Here is a 13,478-nt window from a genome sequence, read left to right on the forward strand (position 1 = left end):
AGTTACTGACTCGGTAACTTTCTCATTTATACCTTCCAATAGTTGACATACTTGGCTAATACAGGCTCGATAGGCTCTGTATGATCATCTTCACCACTCGGTAACTGGTTATTTTCTTCAACAGTTTTCTCGGTAAAACTTGTTGGTTGAACATAGACAAATTCATCATAATCTTCTAGTTCTTTGGAATTTCCTTCATCATTTCTTTCTACAAATTCATCAATTTTCACATTTGCACTTTCTACTATTTCGTTAGATGATTTGATCAAACAATTAAATGCTTTGCTTCTAGAAGAATAACCTAGAAATGTCCCTTCTTCACTTTTCTGATCAAACTTGTCGTTTCTATCATCTTTGTGTACATAGAATTTACTTCCAAAGATTTTAAAATAACTTACATTAGGTATCTTGTCATACCAGATTTCATAAGGTGTCTCAAAGTACCTTTCTTTAATTGTACTCAATTTAGGGTGTAAACGGCAGTGCTTATTGCTTCTCTCCAAAATATTTGTGGCACTTTCTTTTCAATCATCAGTGTTCTAGCACAATCCACAATAGATCTGTTTCTTCTCTCAGCTATTCCATTTTGTTGTGGAGTTCTCGGTTCAGAGACTTGTCTTTTAATACCATGATCATTGCAGAATAAGTTGAACTCATCAATTGTGAACTCTCCTCCTATATCTGATCTAAGATATTTTAGTTGTCTTCCTATTTCATTTTCAACTCTTGCCTTGTACCATTTAAACATTTGAAAAGCTTCTGATTTTTCTTTTAAAAACATAACTGACATCATCCTTGAATAGTCATCCACAAATAATATGAAATATTTATCACCATAATAACTTTGAACTTTCATAGGACCACAAAGATTAGTGTGCACAAGATCTAAAATTCCCTTAGAAGTGTAAGACTTACTTGTAAAGCTTGATCTTGTCATCTTAACCATTTGGCATCCTCAGCACATAGCATTCTCAGGCTTTTCAAGACTTGGTAGACCTCTTACTTGGTGCTTCTTACATATTTTGATCAGATTATCAAAATTTACATTACAAAACCTTTTATGCCATAACCAGGTATCATCTATCTTTGCATATAGACACTTATTCCGAGTTGAGTCAAGGTGAAATGTATTACCTTTTTTTTGTGTCCCGGTAGCAGCTAACTTTCCATTCTTGTCATGAACTTTGACAATTCCCTTATGAAATTCTATTCGGTAACCTGTATTGTTTAGCTATGCTACACTCAACAAATTGTATTTCAAACCTTCAACCCAATAAACATCATTGAATTTTGCATTGTCAAGAAGTGTTATAGATCCTTTACCTTTCACTGGACATGGTGCATCATTACCAAATCTTACATAGCCTCCATCATAATCTTCTAACCTAGCAAACTTGTGTTTGTCTCCTATAATATGATGTGAGCATCCACTATCTATTATCCAAGAATTATTAGTATTTACGTGAGATATTAGGGCTTTTTCTTCATACCTTTCTTCATCTAATCCATCTTTGATAGCCACATAAACTACTTTCTCTGTATCAGTTTCATCTGATTTATGATCATTGGATTCCTCATCAGCTATTAGGCATGTCTTTCTGTTTCTTCTTCTAAAGTCTTGGTGTCCTTTGTAATGATTGTCTTTCTATCTATCATCTCGGTAATCTCTCTTTTTAGTAGATTCTTTGTCAGGACAGTTAGAAGTCATATGTCCTATTTTATCACAATTGAAACATTTCAAAGGTAGTTTTCCTTTATACTTACCTTTGCCTATCGGTAACCTTCAGGCTAATAGTGCTTCAAACTCTTCCTGCTTTCTGATTTCCTCATACAGTTTGTGTACTTCTTCCATGTTCTTACAAAATCTTTCACTTGCTCCATTGTGATCTCCTTTAGAGTACTTATACTTTCTTCCATTGTAATCATTAGATTCATCAAGATGAAAAGAACTAAATGCAGATTCAACTTTATTTACCGAAGATCCACTATTATCAAAGTTACTTAACTCAAATGCATGTAGCTTACCTATAGTAGCATCTAAAGAAACTGGCATATTAGGTACAGACCTCACTTCATTGATTGCAAAGACTCTGATTGCATAAGCCGATAGAAGGGTTCTTAACAACTTACTTGTTATATCCTTTTCTTCAATAGTTCCACCCGGTTCTTTGATTTGATTAACAATCTCCTTTAGTCTTGTATTGTACTGAGTTATGTTCTCACCTTCATTCATCCTCATGGATTCAAGTTGTTCTAACTTTGATAACAGTGGATCTTTGGTAAATAAAGTTGAATCTGCATTTAGTTCTTTTCATCTTGATGAATCTAATGATTACAATGAAAGAAAGTATAAGTACTCTGAAGGAGATCACAGTGGAGCAAGTGAAAGATTTTGTAAGAACATGGAAGAAGTACACAAACTATATGAGGAAATCAGAAAGCAGGAAGAGTTTGAAGCACTATTAGCCAGAAGGTTACCAAGGGGCAAAGGTAAGTATAAAGGAAAACTACCTTTGAAATGTTTCAATTGTGATAAAATAGGACATATGGCTTCTAACTGTCCTGACAAAGAATCTACTGAAAAGAGAGATTACCGAGATGACAGACAAAAAGACAATCATTACAGAGGAAACCGAGACTTCGGAAGAAGAGATAAAAAGACATGCTTAATAGCTGATGAGGAATCCAATGATGATAAATCAAATGAAACTGATACAAAGGAAGTAGTTTATGTGGCTATCAAAGATGGATCATATGAAGAAAGGTATGAAGAAAAAGCCCTAATATCTCACGTAAATACTAATGATTCTTGAATCATAGATAGTGGATGCTCACATCATATGACAAGTGATAAACACAAGTTTGTTATGTTAGAAGATTATGATGGAGGCTATGTAAGATTTGGTAATGATGCACCATGTCTAGTGAAAGGTAAAGGATCTATAACACTTCTTGACAATGCAAGATACAATGATGTTTATTGGGTTGAAGGTTTGAAATACAATTTGTTGAGTGTAGCACAGCTAAACAATATAGGTTACCGAATATAATTTCAAAAAAGAATTGTCAAAGTTCATGACAAGAATGGAAAGTGAGCTGCTATGGGGACACAAACAAAAGGTAACACATTTCACCTTGACTCAACTCGGAACAAGTGTTTGTATGCAAAGATAGATGATACCTGGTTATGGCATAAAAGGTTTTGTCATGTAAATTTTGATAATCTGATCAAAATAAGTAGGAAGCACCGAGTGAGAGGTCTACCGAGTCTTGAAAAACCTGAGAATGCTATGTGTCGAGGATGCTAGATGGGTAAGATGACAAGATCAAGCTTTACAAGTAAGTCTTACACTTCTAAGGGAATTTTAGATCTTATGCACACTGATCTTTGTGGTCTTATGAAAGTTCAAAGTTATTATGGTGATAAATATTTCATATTATTTGTGGATGATTACTCAAGGATGATGTCAGTAATGTTTTTAAAAGAAAAATCAGAAGCTTTTCAAATGTTTAAATGGTACAAGGAAAGAGTTGAAAATGAAACATGAATACAACTAAAATGTCTTAGATCAGATAGAGGAGGAGAGTTCACATTTTATGAGTTCAACTTATTCTGCAATGATCATGGTATTAAAAGACAAGTCTCTGCACCGAGAACTCCGCAGTAGAATGGAATAGCTGTGAGAAGTAACAGATCTATTGTGGATTGTGCTAGAACACTGATGATTGAAAAGAAAGTGCCACCAACATTTTGGAGAGAAGCAATAAGCACTGCAGTTTACACCCTGAACTGAGTACAACTGAAGAAAGATACTTTGAAGACACCATATGAAATCTAGTATGACAAGAAACCTAATGTAAGTTATTTTAAAATCTTTGGAAGTAAATGTTATGTACACAAAGATGATAGAAATGGCAAGTTTGATCAAAAAAGTGAAGAAGGAACATTTCTAGGTTATTCTTCTAGAAGCAAAGCATTTAAATGTCTGATCAAATCATCTAACAAAATAGTACAAAGTGCAAATGTGAAAATTGATGAATTTGCAGAAAGAAATGATGAATGAAATTCCAAAGAACGAGAAGATTATGATGAATTTGTCTATGTTCAACTGACAAGTTTTACCAAGAAAACTATTCAAGAAAATATCTAGTTATCGAGTGATGAAGAAGATCATATAGAGCCTACCAAGCCTATATTAGCCAAGTATGTTAGAAGACATCATGCACCAAGTCAGATTATAGGAGGTAAGGATGATCCATTGATGACAAGGAACAAACTAAGACAGAACACATGTTTGATATTTGAATTTGAACTGAGAATAGTGAAAGAGGCATTTAATAGTGAAGATTGGATAAATGTTATGATAGAAGAGATTGATCAAATCAAGAAGAATGACACATGGATACTAATCCCAAAAGCAAAGGACAAAAATGCAAATGGTACAAAGTGGATTTTCAGAAACAAACTAAATGAAAAAGGAGAGGTCATTTGAAATAAAGCAATACTAGTTTGCAAAGGTTATGCCAAAGAAGAAGGAATTGATTATGGTGAAACTTTTGCACTTGTGGCTAGAATTGAAGGAGTAAGAACATTATTGGCATATGCTGCTTCCAAAAACGTCAAGGTATATCAAATGGATGTCAAATCTGCATTTCTGAATGGAATATTAGAAGAAGAAGTTTTTATTGAACAACCTAAAGGATTTGTTGAAGACAATTATAAAGATCAGGTATGTAAATTGAACAAAGCATTATATGGTTTGAAACAAGCACCTAGAGCATGGTATGAAAGATTGCACTCTTATTTGATTAAGATTGGTTTTATAAGGACAAGTGAGAATATCAATAAGTACATGAACAATGATGAAAATGGAATACTGATCTCAGCCATATTTGTTGATGATATTATATTTTGTGGAAATGACTCTCTTTGTAAGAACTTTGGAAATGAAATGAGCAAAGAATTTGAGATGTAATTAATCAGTGAGATAAAGTATTTTATAGGTTTACAGATACTGCAAATGAAAAATGAGATTTTCATTTCTCAATCCAAGTACATAAAGGAAATCTTGAAGAAATTTGGAATCGAGGATTCAAAACCAGTAAGTACTCCTATGACTACCAACTATAAATTATCAAAGAATGATGAATCTACATCTATTGATGAGACACTTTACCGATCCATGATTGGAAAGCTACAATATTTTGTTCACAACAGACTAGACATAGCACATGTAGTATGTATAGTTGCAAGATTCTCTATAGATCCTAAGGAAACACACTTGACAACAATCAAAAGAATTTTTAGATACTTGAAAGGCATAGAGGATTATGGCTTAGTATATCAGAAAGGAAATGATTTTGATTTAAAAGTTTATACCGATGCTGATTGGGCAGGCAACATTGATGACAAAAAAAGCATAGGTGGAGGAGCTTTCTTTTTAGGAGAAAGACTAGTGAGTTGGCTTAGCAAGAAACAAGGATGTGTTTCACAGTCAACAGCAAAAGTTGAATACATTGCTACAACATTGAATTGTACCAGCATAGCATGGGTCAAACAACTGTTGGAAGGTATAAATGAGAAAGCTACCGAGCCCATAACTATATTCTGTGACAATACTAGTGCCATTAACATTTCAAAGAATCCTGTTATGCACTCTAAGACAAAGCACATCTCTATCAAATATCATTATCTTAGAGAAGAAGCTCAAGAGAAGAAAGTGGTGTTGGAGTATGTTAGCACAAAGGAACAAATAGCAGATATCTTCACCAAGCCACTACCAAGGGACACTTTTGAATATCTCAGAAGTAAGTTAGGGGTTCTACCCCTATCCTCTACTCACTAACCGAGTTCAGTGAAAGCATCAATTCAATGACTCTATCGAATATCTTTTTAGAGTTGATGCTGATTTACACACTTTAGGATGTTTTCTAAAGGTGTGTGGGAAATAATATAGGAAATAATGCAGGATACAATACAGGGAATAGGAATTGAAGACAAAATGCTCTTATCAAGACTAAGTTGACACATTACAGCAGGAATTCATTTCATACAGGAAGAAATTATGCTTTAGTTCTTTACTTTTTGGCATTGTTGTCAAAGGGGGAGAAGACTGATTGAAAAGACTGAAATTGAAGATTGATAAAAAAGGGGAGAAGTCTAATGTATGGGGGAGAATTCTAATGACAGCAAGAGAGCATTTCAGCATTTCAGAATCACAACAATCCGAATCTTTTTAAGGTCAAATCAATTGGTTTTGCCATCAATGCCAAAGGGGGAGATTGTTGGCATTTGGCATTTTAACAGACAATGTGAGGTTGTTGGCATTTCAATAAGGATATTGAGAAGGTTGTTGATGATTATGGATATAACTGATTAAGGATGTTTACTGTCTTGATATTATTATTTTGTCATTGATGTCAAGAAATTGATTTTCTAATTCAATATGATGTTGCCATATCTTGAGAAGTATGATTTGAAGAGTATAAAGATGTTGGTAAAAGACACAGAATGATTATGATGAATAAGGTATTCAATGGGCAACTATTACCAAGTCAGACAATGATGAGATCATGATGTTTAGATTGTTTTAACATCCTAAATATGTTGTAAATTGTAAGGTTAATACTATACTATGTTACCAAGCAAAGAACCTAGTCGGTAAACCCTAAGGTTATCACTATCGGTTAATGAAGGCAGAATGTCTACCGAGTGAAGTTTAGTATTTACCAAGTTGTTACCAAGTTGTAACTGAGCTGTAACAAAATACATTAAATGGTTACATGCGTTATTTAATGAAGGAAGCTGATGAGATGGAATTGATTAAATGATTGGTATGTCATGTAGGAAGTTTATTAATGAATCTGTGGCAAAGGAAAATCAGCATGAAGATCTATAGCTTAGATTGAACCGCAATACCCTAGCACAAGTTCCAAGAAATGTATGCAAGTTCCAAGGCAGGGTAAAACATTTTCAGATTGAAGGATACATTGAACCTGGTCAAAGTTTGAAGATCTGATGGCTATGATTGATCATGGGAAATGTGATCAAGGAGATTAAGAGGTTGGCGAATTATTTATAAATAGGGAACTATTGATAAACAATGCATGCAGGCAAATGTATGCACAGGGATGCTACATAGTGATTACCGAGCACAGAAGCTTGAAGACCTGTTTGAATAACAAAGTATAGAAGCCTAGCAAATGGACAAGATTAGTTCTATGTCTAGATTGTATTGGGCAAATAAGAATCTGCTTTATCATTTTAGATGTGAAGTTGCAGATAGATTTTTATTACTGTTATTTTGTGAAAGTGACAGAAAATCTCTTAACCGAGTGGACTTAACAGTCTTATTTGTAAAACCCTCTAGCAAGGTGACATTCTGATTGAGTGTTTGAAAGAAGAGTATATTTCTTAGTGGGTCCAAAATCCCACAATGGTTTTTCCCTATTTGGGTTTCCACATTAAATCTGGTGTTATGAGGTTTATGATGTTTATATGCTTTTGAGTTTGCATGTTTAGCAGTTTTGGTTATATTACTTAAGTATATGTTACCGAGGTTGAATCTGATGTTTTTATGGAAGATTAAGTTTGTATGATTCACCCCCCCCCCCCCTCTCATCTTGTTGTCTATTGGATCTTTACTTACATTAAGTATCAGAACTGTCAGATGGCACATTTCTTGCCATGAAAAAAAACTTGTGATGCTTCTTATGTAGCAGATTTATTCTTTAAGGAGATTGTCCGGATACATGACTTGCCATTGACCATAGTCTCTGATAGGGATGTAAAATTTATTGGTCACTTTTGGAGGACCCTTTGGAATAATCTTGGTACAAATTTATCCTTCTCTTTAACCTACCATCCCCAAATAGATGGTCAAACTGAAGTTGTAAACATATCACTAGGGAATCTCTTAAGGTGTTTGGCTAGATAGCATGGAGAAAGGTGGGATAGTATATTATCTCAAGCAAAATTCTCCTATGATGATATAGTGAATAGGAGTACCGGTAAGTTGCCTTTCTAGATTGTATATGGCATCCACCCAAGGGGTGTGCTAGAGTTGAGAGAGATACCTCAAGGAGAACCCATTAGTGTAGATGGAGAAACCTTTGTTGTTGTCATACAAGAGATCCATGATCAAGTGAAGACTCATCTTCAACAATCTACAGAGAGATATAAAGCTCATGCTGACAAAAAGAAGAGAGATGTTCAATTTGATGTAGGAGACTTGGTGCGGGTTTACTTGAAAAAGGAAAGATTTCCAAAAGGAAGATACACAAAGTTGATGCAAAGAAAGATTGGCCCCTGCCAAATCTTGAAGAAATGTGGTTCAAATGCCTATGAACTTAAACTACCATCTAATCTTGGTTTGTCACCTATTTTTAATGTTTGTGACTTAACTCTTTATAAGTGTAGTGTTGATGTAGGCGAAGACACAATTAAGGATATTGTTGATGATGACATTCCCAAACATGAACCACCAAAGTTGCATAAGGTTCTAGATACTAAGGTTGCCAAGTGAACTAGGAGTAAAGTTTAAATGGAGTATTTGGTGGCTTGGAAAGGACAACTTGATACTGAAGCAGTCTAGATGACAGAGCAATAGATCAAAGATCATGGTGCAGACCTGCAGACCCTCATCTCAAGTGGACTTGAGGTTTCTTCTTCCAGGGAGTATGGTACAAGAGCACCTCATCAAACCCTTCAAGATGAAAAATCAGAATCTGATAAGGGAGGATGAGGCATTAACAATGTCTTTAGAATGTTTTATATAGGTTTTCAATCATACATTATATGTTTGTAATAATGAACCCCATCTTCTGAGCCAAACACCTATTTTGGCATTTCTATGAGCCAATTAGGACTTTTGTGTTACTACTTATCAAGTTGCCATTAGTTTCATGTCAAAGTTATTCTATATACTCTAGTCGGTTATCTCTACCGAGATATTCAGTGGGTATGAATAGTCCAGTCGGTTATAGAAGAAAGTAGTCTCAGAATGTAGTATACACCGAGCTGTCTACCGAGTATCATTTCATGTCTACCGAGAAGCAAAGATGACACACCGAGTTGATATACACTGAGTGAAATGTGTTACTAGATTCATTGAACCTGTACATACATATGAAAACATGTTACAAGATCAAGGAACATCTAAACGTTATCACGTTGGAAATTGCACTTAAAGATTGTGTATGATTTTGAGGTCATCTAACCAATAAAATAATTTGCATGGTTATTCATTCAATAAAACATGTTTGTAAGATCAAAGCAATGAATGGATCACTGTCATAAGAGATCTATTTATACAACATGAGTTAAGAAATTAAAAGTTTGTGTGCATGAGTGTAAGAAGATTGTTACAGAGACACAGAGGTCACCGAGAAGGATTCTAGAGAATAGTCAAAGAACAGAGTAAATAGAAGGGTTTACCGATTTACTATATGGGTTATCGAGGTATGCTATAAGCAAGGTAATCATATTCTGAGCACATAGAATCTACTATAACATTCCAGATGTAAAGTTGCAGATATTTGTAATGATTTTATTGTAATATTTTGAAGTTGTAAGAAAACCCTTTAACAGGGTAAAAGACTCTAATCAAGTCTATAAATTGTAAAGCCTCTAACCAGGTGCAAAATTTAGATTAAGTGTTGTAAAATCATTTAGCAAGGTAGATCTAATAGATCTTGATACTCCTAACAGGGTAAGCTATCAGAAATAGCTAAACATGTAGCTCTAACTAAGCACTCTTTATTATTGCAGTAGTGAAGTTGTGGGTGCCATCCCCACCACAGTGTTTCTCTCTAACCAAGAGTTTTTACGTAACCAAAATATATGTGTTATGGAGTGAATCATGTATGATTGTTATCTATTTGTTTTAGCTTTATATTATGTTACTGCACTATTTGGTTTATGCATAACAGTAAAGTTATTGTTGAAGAAAAGTTTTGGAGTATTGATTCACCCCTCCCCTCTTAGTACATTAGCTTTCCATATTGGGCCTAGCAATTGGTATCAGATCTTCAATCTTGGAAAAGGGTTTAACTACCTAAAGAGAAAGATCTTATCAATGGAAGGCTATAAACAATCTCAGAGGATTGTGTATCTGCAAGAAGAGTTGGATCATGCTAATCAAGTGATTGTAGACATGCAAAGACAAATGCAAAAAACTCTGAAAGTAAGAAGAAGATTATCTGATGATTTGCAGGACTCTGAAGAGTTAGTGGAACAAATTGAGACATCATCTAAGAACAGTATATCTGAAGAGACTGAAGAAATGATTGAAGTATTGAAAGAAAAGAACAAAGCACTGGCTAATCAATTAAAAGCAATGAAAAGAGAACATGAACATTACAGCACACAGATGACTGAAAATCTTGATGCATTAAGGATAGCTGAGGATAAAGTAAGAGATCTAGAAAGAGAGAAACAACAACTTGAAGTCTTAGTATCTGATAAGAATGATGAAATCGCAAGGTTGAGTGGAATTCAACAAAATCTATCAGATCAACTAGGTTATGCACATCATGAAGCAAATCTGAAGGATGATGAGAATCAAGCATTGAAACTTGAAGTATCAAGGTTAACCGATGAACTTGAAACAAAGAAGAAATCCAAAGAAACACTAAAGAAGAGTTATGAAGCATCAAAGATGTTGGATGAGCAACTAAGTACAAGAAGACCCAACAAAGATGCAAGACTCAGTTACAAAGGAAAAGACTCTACCGAGAAGGGAATTCATACTACCAACAGAGGAGAATCATTAAAGCAAGCTGGAAACAACAATAACATCAAAAGAAAGAAGCCTATTTGCAACTATTGTGGAAATCAAGGTCACACTGCCAACATGTGCCAAATCAAAAAAGGTAAGCAACTGAATGTCACTAAGTCCGAAGGTTATTGTTACAATTGCAATAAATATGGTCACACATCTAATCAATGTAGGACAAAGTCTATTAACAATTATCAGAAGGCAAAATTCAAAGGGTTTTGTAAAAACTGCAATAGATATGGACATAGTACCAAGAAGTGTTGGCTTAAGTAAAAGAACTATATGTGGTATGCACACCGAGAAAATGCTAGAGGTTACCGAACTCACACAAATCCTTACTGACAGTATTCTGCAGTACCATGGGAATACAATACAAGGATATGGTGTGAATGTTGTGGAAGATATGGACATATAAGTGCCAACTGTTTATTAAGGTTTGGAATGAACAACCGAAGATCATGGAGAAATCCTAGTATGGCATGTTTTCATTGTCACAAAGTTGGACACTTAGCTGGAGATTGCAGAGATCAACCTAGAAAAGACACTGAAGAAATAAAAGACAAATTAAAGATGATTTGGAAAAAGAAAGAAATTGTGTCAAATGAAGAAAGCACCTTACCTACCAAGTTAGGTGCACCTATTCCAAATTAATCTATAAAGGTATGAAGGGACTGCATTCTCTCAAGGTTAAATCATAACAGTTCCTATTTTATTATGTACTTAATTCAAAATCTACATAATTAAGATGTATTAGTAAGTTTGAAATTCTATCAAGTCTTTTGAAACAATATATAGGAAAACTGTCAAGTCGGTGAATATAGGAAACCTGTCTAGTCAGTGAATGAAGGAAGTTTGGTTACTTGATTAAAGCGGAAAAAGGAAAGAAAGTTAAAGTGAAACTGAGAACATTTAATGTTTTTGACCTAACCTGCATGGAGCCCAATAAGGCATATTGTGTACTTAAAGCATTTTCACGATCATTTTCACTCACCAAGTTTTTGAGAGAACAGAGCAAGTGAATCTAAGGTGATCAAACCTCCTACAAAGAAAATTCAAGGTATTTACATCAATCTCAATGCATTGTTAAGCTGGTTTACCGATCTTATCAAGCTATTATTATCTGCTAAGTGTAAAGTGTCAGTCGTTTGAAAATCCTGAAACCCTAAGGATCCTTTGTTAGCTTTTATTTGAAATCTACAATGGCATCTAAGATCCAAGATCCCATTGTTGTTAAGAATGTAGAGAAGCCCTCATTAAAATACTCTCTGACTCCCAAAGTTGCATCTGAACCAGATGACAAAACCACATTTTCACTCATCCTGGATAGAGTGTTATTAGTAGAGGATGTGAGATTCTTCACCAAATGTCATGTTGAAGAAATTGGTCATGTTGAAATCAAAGACACCTATGATGAATTATGCATAGATGGTAAATTGAATAGCAAATATGAGTACATTAAGATCAAGGGATTAACTGAATCCCTAACTTATCCTCATGTGTTCAAACCCCAGTGAGTCAAGTTTGTTCTGAGCAGAGTTCACGATGATTTCATGTGGCTAGAAGAGCAACCATTTAAGATCACGAAGGAAATTATTCATCTAATTACCGGTTACCCCATTTATGATCATGCCCGAGCCCAAAAGATGATATCTCAGAAGGAATTGATCAGTTCAATCGAAGTGGAATCAGATTGTAGACGATTGAAACTAAATAATGTCACAGATGAAGAACTAAAATTTGCCATTAGAGTTATAGGTTACTGTTTCTTCCAATTGGCAAGGGAAAATAGTGTACCCTGTGCAGCAGTAGACCTAGCATACAAAATTGTGAAAAAGAGAATGAAAATTGATCTATGTGAGGTGTTGCTGAAGAACCTGTTTGAGAATCTGAACACCATCAGGAAGTTGAAGAAGAACAACTCGGTTAATACACTAAAGTTTGGATCATTACATGTATTCATGTTTTTCTATTTTGAAAAATTCTTTCCATCAGTTGGTAAAGTTGTTTGGGAACTACACTGACCAATCACCCATCAGATTAATGACTTCATTAAGAAGCTAGGAGATAATTTCAATGATATTATGGATGATTACTTTAGTAAGTTCCAAGAGAAAATGTATAACAGGTATAGAATTCCACCCTAGCTAGTGGAGAAATACAAAAATGACATATGTTTTGAAGTAGACACTGATTACTGTTTGTTGGTATTTGGCATTATAACAAACAATGGGAGATTGTTGGCATTTCAATAAGAATACTGAGAAGGTTGTTGATGATTATGGAAATAACTGATTAAGGATGTTTACTGTCTTGATATTATTATTTTGTCATTGATGTCAAGGAATTGATTTTCTAATTCAGTATGATGTTGCCATATCTTGAGAAGTATGATTTGAAGAGTATAAAGATGTTGGTAAAAGACACAGAAAGAATATGATGAATAAGGGGATGAATAAGGTATTCAATGGGCAACTATTACTGAGTCAGACAATGATGAGATCATGATGTTTAGATTGTTTTAACATCATACATATGTTGTAAATTGTAAGGCTAATACTATACTATGTTACCGAGCAAAGAACCTAGTCGGTAAACCCTAAGGAACCTAGTCGGCAAACCTTAAGGTTATCACTATTGGTTAATGAAGGCAGAATGTCTACCGACTGAAGTTTAGTATTTACCGAGTTGTTACTGAGTTGT

Source organism: Cryptomeria japonica, chromosome 8 (assembly GCF_030272615.1).
Source record: "Cryptomeria japonica chromosome 8, Sugi_1.0, whole genome shotgun sequence".
NCBI lineage: Eukaryota > Viridiplantae > Streptophyta > Pinopsida > Cupressales > Cupressaceae > Cryptomeria > Cryptomeria japonica.